The sequence below is a fragment of the Sorex araneus genome, chromosome 2, assembly GCF_027595985.1.
Source record: "Sorex araneus isolate mSorAra2 chromosome 2, mSorAra2.pri, whole genome shotgun sequence".
Classification (NCBI taxonomy): domain Eukaryota; kingdom Metazoa; phylum Chordata; class Mammalia; order Eulipotyphla; family Soricidae; genus Sorex; species Sorex araneus.
The window spans coordinates 100,465,555-100,488,325 of record NC_073303.1 but is presented as its reverse complement, the minus strand read 5'-3'; the positions used below and the strand labels follow the sequence as shown (position 1 = coordinate 100,488,325).

General features: G+C 51.4%; 1 long non-coding RNA gene across 1 annotated transcript in view; it reads left to right on the top strand.

The window, feature by feature from the left end:
* LOC129402250 (uncharacterized) overlaps positions 1 to 22,771 on the top strand; it is a 192,166-nt gene extending 169,395 nt beyond the window's left edge. The window contains exons 3-4 of the long non-coding RNA XR_008628604.1: positions 9,889 to 10,074; positions 22,525 to 22,771. This is a non-coding gene — a long non-coding RNA (uncharacterized LOC129402250). The remainder of the gene's footprint in view (positions 1 to 9,888; positions 10,075 to 22,524) is intronic.

Below are 22,771 nucleotides of genomic sequence, written 5' to 3'. Positions count from 1 at the left end.
AGTTTGTAAGTCTGTAACTGTACCTCACAGCTATTCACTATAACAATTGTTTTAATTAAAATATGTGTGTGGGGCCGGAGCGATAGCACAGCGGGTCGGGCATTTGCCTTGCACGCGGCCGACCCGGCTTCGATCCCCGGCATCCCATATGGTCCCCTGAGCACCGCCAGGAGTAATTCCTGAGTGCAGAGCCAGGAGTAACCCCTGAGCATCGCTGGGTGTGACCCAAAAAGAAAATAAATAAATAAAATAAAATAAAATAAAATATGTGTGCGTGTGTATTACATTCTCCAGGAGGCAGACAGATGGTACAGGGGTTAAGGTGCTTCTCTTGCACATGACAATGGATGTGTGTGTGTGTGTGTGTGTGTGTGTGTGTGTGTGTATTACACTCTCCAGGAGGCAGACAGATAGTACAAGGGTTAAGGTGCTTCTCTTGCACATGACTGAAAGGGTTCCAGCCCTGGCACTGTGTGTGGTCCTCTGAGCATTTGTCCTGGGAGTAGCCCCTGACAAATGGGTGTGGGGGTGAGCCCTGGGTGTGGGCCCCACCACCAGCCCTAACAAAAACAACCACTTGTACTCAAAGGTCTTTTGAAGTAGGAGAACTGAGTTGCCCACCCCCGGCCATGTGCAGAACCCACTGAGGGGTTACACTGGGCCAGCCCTTAGCAGTGATGAGGACAGTGTGTCTGACACGGGCAGGAAGCTCTTTCCTGTGGAAGTATCTGGGGAATGAGGGCACCGCCTAGGATGGGGGCATGGGGTGCGGGGCTTCTCTGAACAAGGGGGTTTCACCCTCTCCTGCTGTGAGCAGGGGTGGGGGAGCCTGGTTGAGCCTGTGCTTGCTGGTGGGGCGGGGGCACATTCTCCAGAGAGATGCCACGCATGCCTCCTTCTTCCTGGAGGAGGAGAGCGGGTGATGTCATCACATTGGGGTGTCTGCTCCAGGCTGTGGGGTTCTTCTGAGCACAAGTTTCCGTCAGAACTCATCAGCCTACCTTCCCCTCTCTCTGTTCTCATGGAGTTACACCTCCTCCAGGCTTTGGCTGCTGAGACGGTGGTGGGGTGTTTGGAGAAGGGTCATCTGGAAGGGGAAGAAGACTCCCTCCGAGTTACATGTTTATGGCCTGGCTTTTGGTGGGTGCCATGCTCGTGGTCATGGGAGAGGAGACGCTTTGGGTCCAAGGCTCCTGATTGGAGCATTCCGCCCTGCTTTGGGCATCTGAGGATCAACTGTCCGTACCCCCAGCTCCCTCCCCCCACCCCCCACCACTCTGGTCCTTTCGGTCGCCTCCTGTAAGACCATCTCTCTCGATGATCAGTTAGGATAAGGGTCTCTGGTTAGGCTACATACTTTCAGCCCTCGCGTGTAATGCGTGATGTCTGAGGCTCACATGTCACTACATGGTCATACGGAACTCAGATCAAGTTGACAACAGTTAATCTGATGTAGAGCAGGGGCAGCATCCATGGCTCACATCAGCCCCACTGTCTCTGGCGTGGGTGGACACCCAGGGCAGGCCACTCTCAGGGTGAAGTGATGGGGTATGGCTCTTGTTTTTTTGGGAAAGGGGACATGATGATTGATCAGGGGGCTGTGGGAGGTGGCAGGAAGACCTGACTCTCTGCTGTGGCCTAGCCACTTACGACGTTTAGAAAACAGGAATCTACTGAAGTTGATCTCGTGAGGCATAGTGATTTCCCTGTCTTTAAACACTGTGATAGACACATACTAGTTGCTTGATTAATATCCACCCTCCGAGGTTTCTCATCCAGCATGGAGTAAATAAATAATCTTTGATTTTCAAATGCATGAAAATGAAACGTCTCTCTTTTTTTTTAATTTTATTGAATCACCATGAGATAGTTACAAGCTTTCATGTTTAGGTTTTAATCATTATTAATCTATTCAACATACACATTGATATTGATATTTCTCTCATTTCCTTGTAACCCCATAGACCTGGGTGTCTTGGATCTGAATAAAATTACATGACCATTCAACTCTCCAGAGGAACTTGAGAATCATTCTTTTCTTGAGCTGAAGTGGGATATTTTGGAATTTTGAGAGTTAAGATAAGGAATTTTCTTCTCTTGAGCCTTGTGGGACCAAGGGGCGCTCTCTCTCTCTCTCTCTCTCTCTCTCTCTCTCTCTCCCCCTCTCCCTCTCTCTCTTTCTCTCCACCCCTCTCTCCTCCCTCTTACTCCCTCTTTCCTTCATTTTGTTTTTAGGCTACACTCAGTGGTGCTCAGGGCTTTTCTCCTGGCTCTGCACTCAGGAATTACTCCTGGGATCAAGGACCATATGGGGTGCCAGGGATTGAACCCAGGTCAGCTGCATGCAAGGCAAGTGTCCTACCCGCTGTCCTATTGCTCCAGCCCCACATAGGTGGTGTGCTGCAGTACACTGGGGTGTGCTGCTCAGCATACCGGGACACACAGAACATGATTGTGGGACTGTGTGCCTGGATGGTTGTCGGGGAGCTCTGCATCTATCCCTGGCTGTGGAAGGAACCCTCTCCCTCCCTGCCAATGACAGGGTTGTTAACTATGGAGAGGACAAGAAGTTGCAATGGGGTCTGACCAGACCAGGCCTTCGTGCCTTTGGGAGCATCTTGAGTGTGACCTCTTTTTTCCCAGCCCAGCCTGTGTCTCGATCTTCCTGACTAGCCTAGTGTGCCAGGGCTACCCCAGGCCATCCAGGACACAGGGTCACCAGTTCCGGCAAGAGCCATTGGCTGCTTCACCAGGAACACATCAAGTTTCTCCAAGTCCCTTTTTCCTTATTTGCCAAACAGGAGGAGGATGGGAGGATGTGCGGGCACAGAATGGGAGAATGCCGCTCCAGAGAGAGGGTCACTTCTCTCCGACACAGAAGGGAAGTCCTCACACACAGGAGGGCCTCCTCTGGGTTTCATTTGTTCATGCTACCCCTGAGAGTCCCTTCCCACCGCCAGGATGGAACTCTTTTGGGGGTGGGGGTGGGGAGCAGAGGGGGCTATGCCCAGAAGTGCTCAGGGTTTACTCCTGGCTCTGCACTGAGGAATCACTCCTGGAGGTGCTCAGGGGACCATATGGGGAGGGGGGGGGACTGGATCCGGCTAAGCCACAAGGCAAGTGCCCTACCCACTTTACTATCACTCTGGCCCCTGCCTGGCACTCTTGGGTCCTTCTGTCCTTCCTTCTATGTCTTCTGCGGGGAAACAGCTTGAGAATCACCTTCCTGGGGTGCACTGACGCCTCACCGAGCTGATGACTGCCTGGCCCCATGATACTGTCACTACTGGTCCTGCTCCCCTGTCTACCTGCTCTATCTCTGAAGGGTTTATTGAGAGAGACAGAGAGAGACAGAAACACAGAGACACAGAGAGAGAGAGAGAGAGAGAGAGAGAGAGAGAGAGAGAGAGAGAGAGAGAGAGAATGAGAATCAAAAGAGGAACCTTTTTTAAAAAAGTTTTAGTGTTTTTTTTTTTTTCTTTTTTCCGCCGCACCCAGTGCTATGGACTTAGGACTTCCTCCTGGCTCCGGGGTCACGCCTGGTGGGCTCAGACGGCAGATGGGGTATTGGGGATCAGCTGTACGCAGAGCAAAGAAGGAGGCCCGTTGCAAACTCTGTTTGGTTGATGCCCAGGACTTACTCGTGACCCTGCTCGGGGCTCCCTCTTGGCGGGGCTCAGGAGACTCTGTGCAGTGTCACGGGATCAAACCCAGGTCGGCCACTCACCTCTGGCCTGGGCAGATTTTTCTAAGATGTGGGGGAGCAGATGCGGTGGAGGGGGAAACAGCTGGCGCAGCAGGCAGAAGGCAGGTTAAGAAAGTGTGTCCTGGTGGAGACACCGGGAGAGCTCTCCACAGACTGCTGGTCATCTTCTTTCTTTTCACTTCCTCAAAGTGTGTTTGCCTTGTCCATCCCCCTTGTCTTGCGATGTCCCGTGGCACGTGGATGGACGTGGAGCCCTTGAAGTCTTACCCTTACATCAAGGGGAGGGGGCACGGCTGCCCAGTGTCTAAGTGTGTGGGAGGCTGCTTCGGACCCTCAGTCAGCATCAGGGAGGCTGCCTGGACAGGTGGGAATGGTCCTACGAGGAGCCCTGAGCTGTGAGAGGCCTTTCCACCCGCCCTGGAGGTCTCAGCCCCTCTGGTCACTCTTTGCATGATTGTCTTTTGGTGCCCTCGTCTCCAGCTCACAGGCCTTCCTTGGGGAGTGGGGGGATGCATGACCTTTCTGAGAACCCTCGTGTACCCGAAAGGTCCTTAAGCTCTATTGCAGGGGTCCTCTCACAGTCCAGGCTATTTCTCCCTCTCCCTCTCCCTCTCTCCCTCTCTCCTCTCTCCCTCCCTCCCTCCCTCTCTCTCTCTCTCTCTCTCTCTCTCTCTCTCTCTCTCTCTCTCTCTCTCTCTCTCTCTCTCTCTCTCTCTCTCTCTCTCTCTCTCTGTAGCATTTTTGAGTCATACCCAGCGATGCACAGGGGTTACTTCTGACTCTGTGCTCAGGAATTACTCCTGGCAGTGCTCAGGGGACCATATGGGATGCTGGGAATCAAATACAGGTCAACCGCATGCACCTGCTGTGATATCACTTCAGCTCCTCTGTGGCCATTTCTGAGGCTTCCACCTGTGGACCTGCAGGCTGGAGCTGGCTGGGCAGGGGAGTGGGAAGCTGGGACCCCATCCCTGGGCAAACTGGACAGACACGGAGGCTGTGCACATGAGCAGCAAGGCCTGCGGAGAAGAGGCAGGGCAGATCCGAAGGTAGGGACGGCCCCAGAATCTTGCTGTGGCGGGGCGGGGTGGGGGGCGGGCTGGATGCTGAGATCCAAGCCCCGAACTGGCGTGGGCTGGGCTGGGACAGGGGTTCAGGAATCCAGCCAGCCTTTGTGCTGGTGCCAATGACTCCAGGTCCTCGGGGAGCGCGGCACTTGAAACCGGGACGCGTTTTCCGAACCTCTGCTCTCGGCCTTGTTGACCGTAGCTACTTCTTGTGGTTTTGTCTCGAGGTCTTTGGCTCCTTGTATCTGACTCCTTACATTTCACTTGTGGACACTGTGCTGGCAGCCCGTGTGCCCACCTCTGGGTTTAAAACGTCTGCACACATGCAACCTCCCCTTCCGTCTGCACCGTGGAACAGACGCTCAGAGACCCCTGGACCGCCTGATCCCACCCCCCACCCCCACCCCCCAACCTCTTTCTCCCCCGCTGGCCCCTGGGCACTGCCATTTCCCACACTCCAAACTTCTCTTGGCTCCAGGGTAGACAGACTTCTCCACACACACGCGCGTGGCGGGGGGGGGGGGGGTGCTGGGAGTAAATGATCAAGCAGCAGGAGGAGCTGCTCCTGCTCATCCCGCCGCCCAGTGCTCAGCTCAGTTCCCCCGGTCCCACCTGCCAGGCAGGTGCTGCCGTCTTGACTTCATCCCCCTCCTGCTCCTTCCTGCCCTTCCCTAGTAGCATCTCTTGGCCCTGCTGGCCCAGAGTGCCCGCCTGTCTGTGAACACGAGTGTGCCAGGCCTGTGCTCACTGGCCAGAAACTTGAGACGGGCTCCAGGTCCGAGTGGAGCACAGCGCTTGAAACGGATGCGCGTTTCCCGAACCCTGGCTCTTGGCCTTGTTTGCCACCGCTGTGTCTGGTGGCTTTGTCTCGAGGCTTTTGACTCCCGGGATTTTATTTTCAGGAGTGAAGACAGAATTCAGTTAGTGCCAAAGCATGCGGGCAGACGGAGCCAGGATGCGTCGGGTCTCTCTAGGAAGAAACCTGGGCCTGTATTTTCTGCTTCTGATAAGGTCTTGTCACACTGGCTGGTGCAGTGCCCGGAGCGGGGGATGGAGCAGCTGGGAGCGGCATCCCCGTCATCCCGAAAATGAAAGTGTCACCGGGTTTTGCTCAGTCCCACCTCTCCAGCAGCGCCCGCTGTGGGGCCTGTTCTTATCATTAATACCAGAGCAAATGGCGCACTTCTTCTCTCTTTCCGATTCAGCCAGGGGTGGGGAGGTCCCTCCCGGCTGCACCTGGTGCCCAGCGGCTGGATCAAACAGCCGCCTCCTGCACGCCCGGCACCACTCTGAGCCAAGCCCTTGGCCGCTGGGAAACTCCACTTCTTTTTCTTTTTTTTAATTTTCCCTTTGTTCTTGGGCCATGCCTGCTGATGCTCAGGCTTACTCCTGGTTGTGTGCTCAGGGATCACTCTTGTTGGTGTTCAGGGGACCCTATGGGGCACCAGGGATTGAACTCGGGCCAATCCTGCGCAAGCTCACGATCTGCTGTACTGTTTCCTCAGCCCCTTCTTCACTTTCATTTATATTATTTATCTTCCTATCGGACGGTTGGCCACACCCAGCAGCCCTTGCTCTGTGTGCTCCAGAGTGAGCCCTCACAGTGCTCGGGGAGCCAGAGGTGGTGCTGGGGGTTCAGACTGGTGGCCAGGGCGATGCAGTGCAAGCACCTCTATTCTGTACTATCTCTCTGGGGTGTGTGTGTGTGTGTGTGTGTGTGTGTGTGTGTGTGTGTGTGTGTGTGTGTGTGTGTGTATGTGTGTGTGTGTGTGTGAGAGAGAGAGAGAGAGGGGGGGGGGGCAAGGCACACCTGGCAGTGCTTGGAGGCTATTCCCTGCTCCACGGTGGCTTCCTGTGGTGCTCTTGGGGACCCTGCAGTGTTGGGAATGAACCGGATCCGCCTGAATGCAAAACTGCTAGCGATTTCTGCCTCCATGGAATCTCCAGTTCTTAGCATCTTCCCAGTGGGGAAACTTTGTTTCCAGATGCAGCTGCATCTCACTTACACCTTTTCCTGAGCTGTAAGTGTTGGAGAAAGGCATTGAGGCTTTGTTCTCCCTCCCTCCCTCCGGCCCCCTCCCCTCACTCAATATCATGACTGGGGCTCAAGTTATGTTGGGGAGGATTTTTGGGGATGAATTGACATGCATTTTCTGGAACACTGAGTTTGGGCTTGAGGGCAGAAAGATGCTAATAGTGCCCTCCCCCCCCCCCCCCCACTTTAGCACCCCATCCCTGCCCAGTCTGCATTGGGAGACAAAGGAAACACTGACATTTTCTCGGGACTTGACAGTTTATAAAGTCCTTTCCTCTTCTTGGCTCTTTGCTCCACAAAGCGTGCCACTTTGCAGAAGGAAGGAGAGAGAAGGGCAGCACTTGCTCTGAGGAACATCTGGACACTGAGGCTGACTTCCAGGACCCCCTCGTTAGGGACTGAGAGTGAGTGACTCCCCTCCCCCACAGGCGTTTGTTGCGACTCTGGTCTGCAGTGTGCTGGTCTTAGAAGGAGGTGTCTTCCGGGGAGGAGTTTGTGAGTTGAGGTTCTCATGGGGAACCAGTGCCCGGATCCACAGAGACTCAGATAGTAGCTTCCCTCTCTGCTCTCCAAAACGTGAGGACAGAAAATCCACAAACCACCACCCTGACTGGTCAGCACCTTGGTCAGGGGCTTCTGCCTCCGGAACCATGAGAACCCTTTGGCTTGCTAAGGCCTCCAGGTCTGTGGCAGCTTTCTTGCTAGACGAGACTGAGCAAGGGCATCTGTGTTGTCCAGATGAAGGCGTGGGAGACTCCGGGATGGTGGTGGTGAATTTCCCTCCGTTGGTGGGAGATGTCAAACCTGAGTGTGGGTCTTCCGAAGAGAGGCGCTCACACTTCTGTGTCTCTCACTCACCTGGTGTGCAGGTGTGTCTCTCTTCCCCTCTCCTCCCCTCCTTTCATCCCCCTCTCCTCTTCTCCCCCCCTTTATCTCCTCCCCTCCTTTCCTCTCTCCTCTCCTCTCCTCTCCTCTCCTCTCCTCTCCTCTCCTCTCCTCTCCTCTCCTCTCCTCTCCTCTCCTCTCCTCTCCTCTCCTCTCCTCTTCCCTCCTCTCCCCTTCCCTCCTCTTTTCTTTTCTGGTCTCCTATCCCTTCCCTTCCCCTCTTCTTTCCTCTCCACCTTCTCTTCTCTGCTCCCCCCTCCTCTCCTCACTGCTCCTCTCCCCTCTCATCCTGCATCACCTTCTATCCCCCCTCTCCTCTCCTCTGTCCCTCCCCGCCCTCTCCTGGCTTCATTTCTCTGAGAGGTGAGGAACTTAGTCTGAGAGGTGAGCACCGAGCCTTGTGGTGGGAGGGTGCTGACGGTAACATGGCTGCACTCGGGCTGCTGCCTGTGTGTGGCGTTCCTTCTCCATCCCAGCCCCCGGCACTTTGAGGCACCTGGCTTGGTGCTGGGCTTTTCTCTCCCGCCTTCCACCTTTCCACGGTAAGCTGGGTGCAGCCCCCAGGAGTGGAGAGACAGCCGAGTGCGTAAACAGTCATCATCTTCCAAGACTTTTGCACGCACTGGGGGAACACCATGTTTTCAAACTAATTATATTTGCACAGTATCTGGAACTGGAGGTTTGTGGCTCTGTTCTTGCGTCGGGGCTCTGGTATGTGGCTGTTTATGGATTTGGGGAGTGACTGGAGTGAAACAAAGTCACAAGGGGGCTGCACTGATGGAATGAATGGAAGTGAGGCAGCTGAGGGCTTGTTCTTACCCTCTGCACCATGTGAGGACACAGCAAGTGGGTGACTGTCCGAAAGTGAGGAAAAAAGCTCTCAACAGACTCCAGACCCACTGGCCCATAGAATACTTAAGAAAAAAAAAATAGCCATCTCGTGCTCTACCGGAGACCCAGGAGACTCAGAAGCATGGAGGAGGAGCACATTTCAGACCATAACCTGGGCCACTCTTTGTTGATCCTTGTTGAGGACCTTGAAACATTCACAGCCTCATCTTTTAAAATAGAGTCCAGTGGGCTGAAGAGATGAATTAAAGGCCTGGAACTTTCTACATCCGCAGGCTGGTTCCTGTCTTGCATATCAGTCCACGGACTGGGTTAGAACGACTGTGGTAGATTGCTGGTTTTCAGCCTTTGCACACCCGCAGATCAGTGATTGAACACTCTGAGGCTAGAACACTTGCTGGGCATGCCAGAACCGTGGGTTCAATCCTTAGTTCTGCATGGTCCCCTGAGCGTTGCTGGGAGTAACCCCCCCCACACCCCCAAACAAAACAAACAAAAGGAGCCTGTGGGCTGCAGGGATAGTCCTTCAGGTAAGTCGAGGCAAGTGTCTTGCATGGTTGACAATCCCAAATGGTTCCCCAAGCACTGCCAGGGGTGATCCCTGAGTGCAGACCCAGGGATAAACCCTGAGCATCTTTGGGGTTGGACCCCAAATCCAAAACAAAACAAATTAAAACAACCCCCCCAAAAAAAGGAATAAAAGAAGATCAAGTAATATGAAATGTATTTGTTATGTGTCTGCCTGGGCTGGAGCGATAGCACAGTGGTTGGACGTTTGCCTTTCATGCTGTGGACCCGAGTTCGATTCCTCCGCCCCTCTCGGAGAGCCCAGCAAGCTACTGAGAGTATTAAGCCCGAGTGGCAGAGCCTGGCAACCTACCCGTGCATATTGGATATGCCAAAAACAGTAACAATAAGTCTCAATGAGAGACGTTACTGGTGCCCCCTCGAACAAATCGATGAGCAACGGGATGACAGTGACAGTGATGTGTCTGCCGGCAGGGGGAGGGGACCTGGGGACACTGGTGAAGGGATGCCAGGATGCTAGTAGTGGGATTGGTGTTGAGACAATGTAAGCCCGGAAGCTCTATTATGAACAGCATGGTAAATCACGGTGTCTTAATAAATATTAAACTACAGAGAAAAACACAAAGCACCGCAAGCTGCCGTAAGGCTCTTTCTCTCTTCCGTGTCCTGACTTTCGGGTTCTCCCCAGGCCAGGCCTTGCTGCTTGTTTCCACACTCCCTCTTTTCTCTACCAGCAATCCTGGCGTCCTGCTCCTGGAGGTAGCCCCATGACCCTGTGGTCCGACCCCTTTCCAACCTGCACTTTTCCTCTTTCGCAGGAATCCGCCCATGCCTCTGTTCCTCCGGCGTGTTCCCCAGTCAGCCCGGCAGCTCGCCTCCCAAGGAAGGCAGCCGGTGGGCTGCAGCGACCAGGCAGAGGAGAGCCGGTGGGGGAGGGGGTATGATGACAGCGATCACGATGCTGCCAGTACGGCCCACGATAATGATCAAATCACCATCGGCAGGTAATATTCATCGTTCCCCAGCGCCTTACCTGTGTCATCTCATTTCCTCTTCGGCGCTGCTGAGGCCTGTGAGAGTCAGCCTGGCCAAACAGGAGTCTTCTCACGGAGAGTATGTGAAGCCCAGGCCTCTGCCATCCGTGCCCTTCTGCAGGGTTTCAGGCTTCGTCCTTTGTTCAAGCTACATATGACGTTCCGATGCTTTTACCGATGAGGGGACGTTTGCCCCATGGATGTCAGTGCCACGGAGCAGGGGGCGCCACACAGGTGTGCTGCCTGCTGCCTCTTCCCTTCCTCCCCCTCCACTCCCTCCTCCCTCCTCCACCTCCCGGCTGGCCTCTGGCTTTCTCTCCAGCGCTCCCGCTTCCGGTTCAGCTCTCCCAGATTTATCTGGGGAGCTGGAAACGCTCAAGATTCAGCAGGGCTAGCCCTTGGTTGTGATGAAATTAGTGATGAATGCCCATGCCACCATCTCTCTTGTGCACTGTCTTCCTCCGAGTCCTTGGCCACCTTGAGTCATACCTAGTGGTGGGAGAGGGACCATTGCCAGCTCCGTTGCTTGGGGGTAGCTCTGCAGTGCTTGGAAGACTAGAAGTTTCCCTCCCAAGGAAGCAGAGGTGGAGCCAGGGCCTCTTGAGTGTCAAGCCTTTGCTCAGACCTTGGTGCTTAGAACATGAGCTTTTTCCTTTTTTCAGTGTCGAGACTCAAACCCAGGACCTTACACAGGTGTGGCGGGTGCCTGCTCTTGCTCTCAGTCTGGTTGCATTCTTTCCCACTCAGTGTTTGGTCAACTCCCACCCACCTGCTCCATGCCGTGGTCTCTGCGGTTTTGTCAGTTTGCTGGCGCAGGGGTCCAGGCAGGAAGAGAGGTGGTGAAGAGGACACGTTCTGCAGAAAGCCGGGCACCGAGAGCATAGCTTCCATCCTTCCTGCTGGGGAGCTAACCTGTCCTGTCCCAGCACGGGGGGCTGTTGGGCCTCAAGGACTGCTCTGAGAGTTCAGGTGCCCTGACTTCCGATCCATGCGAAATCAAATGGAGCAGTTTACAAATACTGGAGTGAGGACATTCCTCATTTAAAACAGGGAAGAAGAAATACTGCATTAAAAAAAAGAAGGGCCAGAGTGACAGGGTAACAGGAGGCCAACCTGGGTTCGATCACTGGTATCCCATTTGGTTCCCGAAGCCCACCAGAGGTGATTCCTCAGCAGAGCCAAAAGTAACCCCTGAGCAGCACCTGGTGTTGCCCTAAAACAAAAAAAACAACCGGGGCTGGAGCAGTAGCACAGCGGATAGGGTGTTTGCCTTGCACGCGGCCGACCCGGGTTCGATTCCCAGCGTCCCATATGGTCCCCTGAGCACTGCCAGGAGTAATTCCTGAGTGCAGAGCCAGGAGTAACCCCTGTGCATTGCCAGGTGAGACCCAAAAAGAAAAAAAAAGAAAATAACAACACCCCCCCCCAAAAAAAAAAAAAAAGGAAAATGAGCCAGGGAGAGAGTTTAGGGATCAAGGCACAAGTTTTGCATGCACTCGGCCTCAGTTTTATCCTGGTACCATGTGACCTCTGAGTTCCACATGTGTGGATCTGGTGCCCCCAAGCACAGCCAGAGTGGCCCTGTTGGTCCTTAGCATGGGCTGAAGCATCATTGCTTCTCGTACCCTGGCACTGACCCGTTTGATGGAGTTTCTCCAGGAGTAGCTTTCAGGGCTCCCTGAGCGCCCCTTCCCCCTCCACACACACAGGAAAAAAAGAAGAGGGAAAATAATAGAGAACCTATCATTTAAGTGGTGGCCCTCTGAGTAAGCTTCAGCCCTACCCTTGCTGGAGATGGAGTGGGGTGCTGAAGGGCTGGGTCATGCAGATGATGGATGGGGGTGGGGGCCGTCAAGCGGGAGAGGGTGGAGGGGAGAGGTCATAGGATGGGACATGGCCGCATTTGCTCATTCCTGTGCTGGGAGGAAGGGTCTGGGTATTCTGAGTCTTGCTTTCCTCCTCGACTATAAGCTTTGTTGGTCTGAGGTCCAAACGCCATTGTTTGACTGCTTGAAGGCAAAGAAGATGCCCTCGGACAGACATAGAGGGACTGCACTCATTTGTGGAGTATAGAATAGCATCACATGAGGCTGACACCCAAGGACAGTAGATACAAGGGCCAGGGGGATTGCCCCATAGCTGGAAGACTGCTTCACGAGTGCAGGGGAGAAGGCAGATGGAATAGAGAAGGGATCACTAAGAAAAGGATGGCTGGAGGGACCAGTTGGGATGGGAGATGCATGCCGAAAGTAGATAATGGACCAAACATGATGACTTTTTAGTGTCTGTGTTGCAAGCCATATGCCCCAAAGTAGAGAGAGAGTATGGGGAATATTGTCCTCCATGGAGGCAGGGGAGGGTGGGAAAGGGGGGGTATACCTGGGATATTGGTGGTGGGGAGTGTGCACTGGTGGAGGGATGGGTGTTTGATCATTGTGAGATTGTAACCCAAACGGATGGAGAGGTTCGAAGGCCTTCCTGGACAGAAGCCACTGCACTGTCCCCTGGGACATGGTCTGGGCGCAGGAGTCAAGAGGAGTTGGAGAGAGAGGACACAGTTGGACAGTGACCTGGGGATGGGGGGCCGTCCAGAATGCTGGCTGGCTGGGAGGCTGGGAGACCGTCGGTCGCTGGCTTGTGCTTTGTGCAGTTTTGGGTGCTTGTTTGGTAGCAAGGGAGCAGTTGCCAGTCCATGGTCTCTTCGTGCGGCCTGGCCAGATCCCAATCTCCGTTGGAGACCGGAAGCAGGGGTGAGGGCAGGGCATGGCTGCCCCCTTTCTATTTCCCCCCCTGCTCCCACATTCTCCCAATTAGCTGCTGCCCTTGGCAGCACAGCGAGTGCCTGATGATAGCTGTTGCCTCCAGCATGAAAGGACTTTGGGTGTGGTTGGTGGCGGGGAAGGCTGCCTTCTCTTGGGGTGTCATACCTGACTCTGCTCAGAGTGTACTCCAGTCTCTGTTCTTAGGGGTCACACCTGGGGCTTGCTCAGGGGACCTTGCAGGGTGCCTGGGATTGAACCAGGTTCTGTGATGTGCACAGCAGAGGCCTTTGATTTCATAGTCTGGAACGAGCTTCCCTGCTTGCAGTAATCTAGAGGTGACACCCCGACTCTGCAGGGCCTCCCCTAGTTCCAGCTTGGTGGATAACACCCCACACCTCATCTGAAAGGGGTGTTCTTCCCCCTTGGCAGCCACCACAGCTCAGGTCCCTTTTTTAGTCACTGATGAACTCTTTATCTGAAATTCTGCCCTCTCAAGCAGCGTCTTGGTGCGGCTGCCAGGCGGGAACTTTGATTGGCTCACGAGGTATACCCCCCATCTTCTTTTTCTTTTAAATTTATTTATTTTTTAATTAGTGAGTCACAGTGAGGGTACAGTTACAGATTCACACATTTTCGTGCTTGTTTTTCCCGCATGCAATGTTTAAGAGCCCATCCCTCCACCAGGGTCCATTCTCCACCACCCATGAACCCAGTATCCCTCCCACCCCCCAAGTCCCATCCCCCCCACCCCACCCCGCCTCTGTAGCAGGGCATTCCAATTTGATGTCTCTCTTTCCTTTTGGGTGTTGTGGTTCCAAATAGGGGGCATCTTCTGCTCTCAGCGGAACTCAAAGTAGGTTTTCACGCTTGCCTGTCCTTGGAAGCCTGGCTTGCCCCAGCCCGATGCCGGGAAGCCCCATGTCTCACTCCCCCACCACGGTCTTCACCCGTGGCTACACCAGGGGACCTCACCCGCTGCCCCCATGTTCACGGCCTGCTGCACACCGAAGACTGGGGCTTTGGGTTTTCCACAGTGGCCAGTGGTCCCCAGGGCGTCGGGGCGGGGGATGCTCCTCTCGGTCTCCAGGGACTTGTGTCTGTCCGGGCAGGGTGGAAACAGCTTTTTCAAAATCAGACAGAGCAGGGAGAAGTGAGGCAGGCCCAGGGAGAAAGCGTGGGCTGGGTGCTTCTTGGGGGCTTTCCTTCATGGGGTGCCCTGCAGAGGCTGATTTGGGCATACTTCCTGTGGTCCTTTCCTCTCACCATGGTCCCCTGGGACTGACAGTCTTTTTGGCTTCTTTAGAATGGCGGGGCGGGACGGTGGGGTTGCTGAGCCACTCTCAGCAGTGTTCCTGGCTGACTCATGGCTCAGGGATCACTCTGATGAGGCTCTGGGAATAGTTTGGGGAGCTGGGTATGAAACTTGGATTGGCTACATGCAAGGCAGTTGTCTTACTCACTGTATGCTCTCCAGCCTTCTCTTACTTCTTGCTCATGTCGAGACATGCCCTGAAGGTGGTGCCTCCAGTGAGTGCCACAGCAGCTCTATCTGTCCTTGACTTGGCACCCTGCCATCTACACGTGGGAACTCTCGCCTTCTTGCCAGCAAGACCCAGGGCGGCCAGTGCTGGGATGTGGTGTCGGGCGCCGTGCGATTAGCTACAGACATTCCTCGAGACTGCTCACGGAGCCCAAATGTGACGAGAATCCACAGCATCAGCTGATTTTTTTTATGCGCCTTCTGTGTACTGGACGTTGCATTATGTCAAGCGTCCCCCTGGTGAACTGTCCACATAGATGGTACCTTTGTGTGCTAAGGATGCTGTAGCTAAACACCACCAATGTGTAGCTGAGAACAACAAAAAATTGCTTTCCCCTTTTTGTGGGGGGTGGGCGGTAGGCTTTGGGTCCTGTGTTCAGCAGTGTTCAGGGCTTCCGGCTCTGGACTCAGGGATCACTCCCGGCAGGCTCACAGGACCAGATGGGGTGCTAGGGATTGAACTGGGGTTGGCCACATGCAAGGAGAACACCCTGTACAAGTCTGCTGTACTATAACTCGAGTTTTAAAAAAGGAGTTTTAAAAAAGAATTATTTTCATTTACACATATTATTGTGCGGGTAGGGCGTTTGCTGGGTCTGATTCCTCCATCCCTCTTGGAGAGCCCGGCAAGCTACCAAGAGTATCCCACCTGCACAGAAGAACCTGGCAAGCTATCCATGGAGTATTCGATATGCCAAAAACAGTAACAACAAGCCTCACAATGGAGACGTTACTGGTACCCGCTCAAGCAAACTGATGAACAATGGGATGACAATACTGCAGTGCTACATGTATTATTACTTTCTCCCTAAGAATTCCTAGTACTGAAGAATGAGAACAACATAGAAGAGCAGTCTGGGACTCAGACTTCAGCTGAGTTAGCTCAGAAAACACACCTGTTTCCAGAACACAGATGAGCACCTTCTCATGAGTGCAGGGAGAGAGGGATGGCGGGGGAGGAGAGTGTGTGTGTACTCCATTTTGAGTGTCGTCTTAAAAGGGCATTGATCCTTTTGGGTCAGGGCTTCCCCTCTATCACGTGACTTAGGCTGACTGTACCCGCAAGGGCCGTGTCTTCACATACAATCATACGGTAGTTAGGAGCATCACTTTCCAGATAGACGCCTTTTTTTTTGGGGGGGGGGGTTGCTTTGGAGACTACATCTGAAAGTACTCTTGTTTACTCCTGTCTCTGCCCTCAGGGATCACTCCTGATGGTGCTCAGGAAACTATATGCAGTGCCAGGTTTCAAACCCAGATCAGCTGTGCGCGAGGCAGGTGCTTTTCCCTCTGCTTTTCTCTCTCCAGCTAGCCCTTGAACAAGGCCTCCACAGCCGAACCCTTTGCATTGTCCCCTGCAGTGAGATCCTGGTTAAGTAACTTTCCCTGTATGCATTTCTGTTCTTTGTTACCTCTGAAGGTAACTCAGTGCTTTCCCCCCCACATGTGGTGACATGAAATGGTTTGTAAAATTAACCCAAGGGTTGGAGTTAATTATGGACAAGTTTGGCCATGAAGTCGTCTTACTACACTTAGCCTTGTTTTCTGCTTTGAAGAAGTTATAACAGATGTCTGGAGTGGAGGCCAAATAAGGATCGGTCCAAGTTCAAGCTCTGGAGTTATTCCCGAATGTCCAATTCGGAGGCACCTGCGGTCACGTTCCAGCCTGGCCTTCTCCCTACTGTCCTATTTCCATGTGCCTGCTGCTGATGCCAGCTTGACCGAAAGCCCTGACCTGGTGTAACCCTAGAAAAGCTGTCCATTCCCACATGCTCCCAGTTTTTCTGAAGCCCACACTCCTGACTGCGTCTGCCCAGGTGCTGACGTCATGCCACTGGCTTTCTCGTGTCCTGCTTTAAGCCTTCTGCCAGGGTGGAGCAAAGATTGTTGGCAGGGAAAAGAGGGAAGACTGCTAGGGTGGACAGGCAGGTGATGAATAGGGCCTCCTCTCTGGAGGCAGGGTTGACATGACCTCACCAAGTGTACGGTGTGTGAGTCTTTGGTCCTGCTGTTTCTTCTGTTGAGTCCATCCTTTTAGAAAAAAAATAAAGCAAATTTGCGGCCAGAGCAATAATACAGCGGGTAAGGCATTGGCCTTGCATGTGGCTGACCCAGGTTCAATCCCCAGCATTCCATATGGTCCTCCAAGCACTGCCAATAGTAATTCCTAAGTGCAGAGCCAACAGCATCACTGGGCATGACTCGAAAGAATAAAGCAAATTTCCAAAGATAGTCTTGCCACGACCTTGGTCCAGCAGCAGAATCTGGAAGACAGCCTCACTGATCTCCAGGAGGCACAACGGTCCCAGGAGCAAGATAGGACGTCCCATTATCCTTGGTGGCCTTGATCACTTAATGTTGGTGGAGTCCTTCAAGTTTCTCCTCCACTATTAAGTTTATCCCCTTTATGCTGAATAATCAGAAGATTTTTCTGAAATGATCCCAAGACTGGTTTTCCCAAAACTGTTCTTAATTTTAGCATCCATTATTAATGACTGCTTGATACTTTGGCTATATTTGATAGTGTTGTCTTATGTCATCATTGTTTCTACATTTATCAGTTGGGAGAGCTTTCCTTTATTATTTAAAAAATAACAATGATAAAACAGCTTCAATGACTTACCTGAGCAAGTTATTACATTGGTATGATCCCTAGCTCCAAACAACATGAGCTCACATTTGGTCACTGGGATGGTGTTCAGAATGTGCCCCCTTTGACATTTCTTCATCACTTTTTGAACACGGCTGCTCCCAGTTCATTTTTTGCTTTCTGTGCTACAACCAGAGATTTTTAAAATGTGGGAATTTAATAATGTGGAAACATCAGATCAATCTAAACTGAGGAGCATTCTACCAGAAACTGGTCTTCAAAAATGAAACATAAAGAGGCTGGAGCGATAGCACAGCGGGTAGGGCATTTGCCTTGCACACAGCCAACCCGGGTTCGAATCCTAGCATCCCATATGGTCCCCTGAGCACTGCCAGGAGTAATTCCTGAGTGTAGAACCAGGAGTAACCCCTGTGCATCGCCGGGTGTGACCCAAAAAGAAAAAAGAAAAATGAAACATAAAGCACGGAAGGATGAATTCAGAATAAAGGAGACTGGAGACATAGCAGCTAAATGCAATCTGGGATTCTGGATTGGAGAATGACAGTATTGGTGACATTTGGGCAACATCCTTGGAATAAGCCATAAGTTATATTGTTAATTTTCTGACATAATTTGAGTACAGATGTCAGTTTGATAGACATTAGTAATGCATTACATTTTAAAAACAACATGTAGTGCAAAATTGTTTAAAAGTGAAAAGTATAAAAAGATAGATGGACTTTCATTACTAATATGGAAAGATGCTTATGAACAATTATGAAAAATAAGTAGTACTTTTTGTATGGAATTAGCCCACTTCTGCATACACAAAACAGAACGATACAACACATACACTTATTTATCTCCACATGAGAGAAATTCTGAGAACAGTGTCTATTTCCTGTGAACAGACATTTCTAGGAAATGTGATGGGAAGGTGTAACATACTGGAAGCTTTTACTTTGTGGGTCATTAATTTTTTTAAGCAGCACATTTTACTCTTACATGGAAAAGTAAAAAAGTAAAAATTAGCATGTGGTTTGTATGTCTGAAGGTGTTTCTGTTCACATATGTGTACTTTCTCTGCTACCACAGGCAGCTCAGAATTGGCTGTATTTTCCGGCACCAGCATGTCCACACAGGATTCTCACCCAGTGGCCTTCATCTGGTTTTCACTTCATTATCTGCTTTCCTTCATCAGATCCTTAACGAAATCTGTGCATCGCAGAGTGAACGCCTGTGTTATTGCTGGTTTGCACAGACAAGGAGATGGTGATACTCTCCTCTTGAAAAATTTAGAAATAACATCATTCTTTTGGTTTATTTCTTTGCTTCTCTTTGGGAGTCAGTCCTGGTAGTGCTCATGGGCTCCGTCCACTGCAGGACTTGGGGGTTGCTCCCACAGATACCTGAGAGGCCATACAGTATCAGCAGCTGAACTCCTATCTCTTCTACACAGAGCATGCACGTTAACCCGGGGGCCATCTCCCTTGTCCCAAAGGCCAAACATTAATTGTACTGAAAGACTCTTGCCTAAAGACATTAGGTTCATAAAGATATTAAAATGAAGTTTTAACCAGAAGCTTTGTGAATTTTTTCAAAACGTATTTAAAAACATTTAACTGCACAACTAGACATTGAGGGATGTGTTAAGTCTAGCACCTGACCAGTTCAGTCCCAGGGCATCGTTCTATGAGTGTGAGCATGGGTGCTTCAGAGTTAAAAGGCAGTGTCCGTGCAGGGCAGGCGCCGTCTCTTGGATTTGAAATGACCGGAGAGAAAACCACACTATGTTAGCCCACTGCTGTGTAAACTAAACAACTTTTAAAATATTTTATTGAATTAAATTTAGCATGTAACTATTTAGAAAAAGAATATATTAAAGTATTTCATATTTTGTATTTAATGTATATGATATATTCTGTATCACTGTCATCCCATAGCTCATTGATTTGCTCGAGCAGGCACCAGTAACATCTCCATTGTGAGACTTGTTGTTACTGTTTTGGCATATCAAATGTGCCACGGGGAGCTTGCCAGGCTTTGCCGTGCAGGCGAGATACTCTCCATAGCTTGCCAGGCTCTCCAAGAGGGACAGAGGAATTGAACCTAGGTCGGCCACGTGTAACGCAAATGCCCTACCTGCTGTGCTTAAAATATGTAATATATATTCAAATTTTTAATTAAAAAAACCTTAATATCAATTTAATGTGATTGCCAGTGGCAGGATTTCATCACTCTTATATCATTGATGACCACTATTTAATGATGGATGTTTTCATTACTGTTGTTGTTGTTGTTATTTTTGGTTTGGAACCACACCGAACTGTGTTCAGGGCTTACTCCTGTCTCTGCACTCAAGGATCATTCCTCATAAGGCTCAGGGAACCATGCATGGGGCCAGGTCACATGCAAGGCAAACACCTTACCGGCCCTTTTTATTATTACTAATTAGGACTGATTTCTTTATGTGGCTGGTATGTGCATCAGCTCTAAGGACTCTGCTCAGAAGTCACTAGGGCTCCGAGAAGCTCAGTTATTGCTGGCCCCATGGAAGCCGCATGCTCTGTGTGTATGTAGGACCATTTCCCTTGTGGGAGCATCCGCTTCTTCCTGCAGGTAATGTGGCACCATCATGTATGCATCTCTAGTATCAAGGTGTGTTTTCCTGTCCTAGGCTGCATGTCCATTGCATAGATACTCACTGGGTTTTTGCTGGATGCTGGGACATAGACAAGAACAGTCTCCTCCCTTTGCAGGTGCATTTTGATTTTCTAGGAGACAGATGATGCCCAGGAGGTTGTAATAATGAGCAGTGGCTGCTATGGTGAGGGTAGTGGCCAAGACGGTGTGTGCAATGTGTAGCAGATAGTTCTGATTCATGACATGTGGCCTTTGGTGCCAGAGCAAATGCTGCTCCTGAGTAATTATTTCCTTTTGTCTTTTTATTCGGGGGCCTCACCCAGTGGTATTCCGGGCTTACTCTTAGCTCTGCACTCATGGGTCACTCTTGGCAGGCTCAAGGGTGATGGGATGCTGGGGATTGAACCTGGGTTGGCCATGTCCAAGCCTTACTTCCTGTACGATCACTCTGGCCCCGTTTGTTCTATTCTTATAATTGTTGTATATTGATTTGCAATACTGTTAATAGTAGGGTCTTATCCATACAGCATTTAAAATACCACATCCTTCACCAATAATGTCTGTTTCCCACCAGCATTGTCTCCAGGCCCCTCCCCACCCATCTCCACACCCCCCACCCTCAGTAAACTCAGTTCTGTAGAGTAGTTCTGTGGTGGCCAATGGCCATTCTGCATTATTTCTACTGATTGGTTTCTGGGCCACACCCAGTCATGCTCAGGGCTTACTCCTGGCTCTGTCCTTAGGATTCTCTAGGGTTGTGCTGGATGGGAGGGGGAGAGGGAGGGGAGAGCGATGCAGAACTACCGTTAGCCACATTCAAGGGCCCCTGTGCTATCTCTCCGACCCCCTCGGATTATTTCTTGATGTGCTTCATCTCACTTTCATTACACTCCTGTGCACGGTTAGATTAATCTACAGCCGTCTCTTTAAGCTAAGGAAATGGCTCTACTTCATTTCCCTGTGCTCCATGTGCTTTGTGCATGCATCCACCCAGTGAAAGCAGCACCCCGGGAGTCCACAGCTGTTCAGTGTCAACCCTTATGCAGGTCCCTCCAGTCTTCTGGGAAGACAGCCCTGTCACTACACACAGGTCAGAGCCAGTCTATACTCGAGCCGGCTGAGTCGGTCAGTGAAGCCGGGAAGCCCAGGGCTCCCAGGGGTCCTTTTCACTCTCAGTTTCAACCCTAGTGTTCCAGGGTGAGGGGCTTTTCTCTCATTTCCTTCGCTCTGCTAATGTTGTGGTGACCTGGTTTACACACCCTTGGACGTGGTGCTCACGCAAATCGTGGGGGTTCTTGTGAGGAGTCACGCTCCTTGGGTCCTTTGCTCACACATCTCCCGACTGTTCTTGAACACATGCCGTCGGAGCAGAACTTACTTGTGGCAACCCGGGTTCGCAGACGGCTGCACTGCTGGGGTTGTACTTCCTGGCCCTGGCGCTGGGACTCAGTGGGGCTGCTTTCTGCTCACAGGGTGGGTGTTTGAGCCGTGAAGCCATCACCCAGGCCCCTGCGGGATGGTCTTACTGCTTGCATTGGCTCCCAGGGTTAGTCACGGGAGGTGTACGTAGAACATGAGGAGAGAAACGAGCCAGAGAAAACATCTTTTTTTTTTTTCCCCCTTGGGAGTTTGTTCTCCTCACTACACAGATTTGCTGGCCCTGTGGCAGCTCTTCACCACTGCTCGCTCTCTGTAAATAACTCTGAAACGGTGCTCCCTCTCTGGGACAGACAGAGCCGGCCACCGTTTCATGATGTCTCTTTGTCATCGCCAGGAGCTGACTAATTGTGAGCAGGGAAGTGAGGGTCCCAAAATGCCCCGTGTGCACATCTGGCCCCAACAGCCTGAGCCTACACTCATTTCTGATAACTCCCGGGGCTTCTGGCCACTTGGGCCGTGGGCACTGCACATACTGACACAGACCAGGAACTCAGACCCGGTGCCCCGCAGGATGTGGGACTGAAGATGGGCTTTTTTTTCCTTTTTGGTTCTGTTTGTTTTGGAGGGCCACACCCAGGAGTGCTCAGTGCTTACTCCTGGCTCTGTGCTCAGGGATGACTCCTGGAAGGCTCTGGGAAGCATATGTGGTGGGAAGCAAGGATTGAACCTGGGCTGACCTGGTGCAAGGTGCCTTACTTGCTGGGGTTGTTTTTGTTATTTATTTCATCCGTTTCTTTTTTTTTTCCAACTCTTTTTTATTGAGTCAGTGTGAGATAGACATCGCAAAGCTGTTCATGATTAGATTTCAATCATATAGTATTCCAACACCCATCCCTCCACCAGTGTACATTTCCCTGCACAAGTGTCCCCAGGTTCCCGCCCATCCCCCCATCCCCCACCGCGTCAGCCTATATGGCAGGTGCTTTTCCCCTCTCTCTCTCTCTCTCTCTCTCTCTCTCTCTCTCTCTCTCTCTCTCTCTCTCTCTCTCTCTCTCTCTCTCTCTCTCTCTCTCTCTCTCCCCGCCCCCCACTTTTGGGCATTGTGGTTTGTAATATTGAAAGGTCATCAAGAATATCCCTTACCTACTTTTAATCCTCAGATCTTGCCCAGAGTGATCCTTTTCAGCTATTATTGTCATAGCAATATTTGACCCATTTCAAAGTTAGGAGAAGGATTTAAAAATGGTCAGTGCTGACTGATAGTATATTCATTTGATTTCCATTGGAAATGAGATTCTAGGTGGCTGAAACGTATCAAGAAAAAGGGATCATGGACAGGAAAGCTAATGATCAAAGCAATCAAGTCCTTACTAGAATGTCTGGTACTTTGCAGAGTATCCCCCCACCCCACCCCACCCCATAGCCTCTCTCATCTGGATTTTTTGAGTACTTCATGAACTCTTAGAAATTCTGAAAAGATATCTGTACATCTATGTTCATTGCAGCGTTGTTCACGATTGCCCAAATCTGGAAACAACCCAAGTATTTGAGAACAGACCACTGGATAAAGGAGCTGGTACCTGTATGCAGTACTCGGCAAGAAGGAACGATGAACTCATGCAATTTGGGCACTACTGGAAGATACTGTTCTGAGTGAAGTCAGCCAGGAATTGAGGGGACATATACAGCAAGATCCTTTCGGTATGTGGAATACAAAGAAGTCTAATAAAGGTATAACAAACCAAGAATGGG